Raw genomic sequence first — 726 nt, 5'->3', positions numbered from 1 at the left:
GTCCTAGAAAAATAACGCATCTGATCATAGGCTTACCCACCGCCACCACCAACACCACTGCCGCCACCACTACCATGACCACTACCACCACCACTACCATGACCACTACCATGACCACTACCACCACCACCACCACCATTCTCATTATCATCATCATCATCGTCATCATCATCATCAACAGCAACAGTATCACTACCACTACCACCACCACATCCCCCCCACATCATCGACACCACCACCAACAGCAACATTGTCAACAAAAGAATCAGCAACAATAACATCATCATCATAATCATCATCATCATTGACATTGCCATGACGATGACGATGATGATGATGATGATAATGGTGACCATCATCATCATCATCATCATCATCATCACCATCATCACCAGCAGCAATAGAAAATGCACAAAATGTCCACACAAGCGAAATACACTTTATTCAAATGCTATATAAACCTACCTGCAGGCTGTGGTGTGTAGATGACAGCAGAGACATGCTGCACAGTCAACGGAGAGAGAGAGAGAGAGAGAGAGAGAGAGAGAGAGAGAGAGAGAGAGATGCACCACTGCACACATTAACGCATATGCAGATGTGTGTCTGTGTTTGTGTGTGTGTGCGTGTGCGTGTGTGTGTGTATTGCGGCAGTTTCAGAATCTTTCATTTCATTGCCCAGACACTTTCTTCTCCTCTCTCTTTTTTCTCCACTGATATATATATATA

This window comes from Octopus bimaculoides, chromosome 22 (genome assembly GCF_001194135.2).
Source record: "Octopus bimaculoides isolate UCB-OBI-ISO-001 chromosome 22, ASM119413v2, whole genome shotgun sequence".
NCBI lineage: Eukaryota > Metazoa > Mollusca > Cephalopoda > Octopoda > Octopodidae > Octopus > Octopus bimaculoides.
This window is presented reverse-complemented; position numbering follows the sequence as displayed.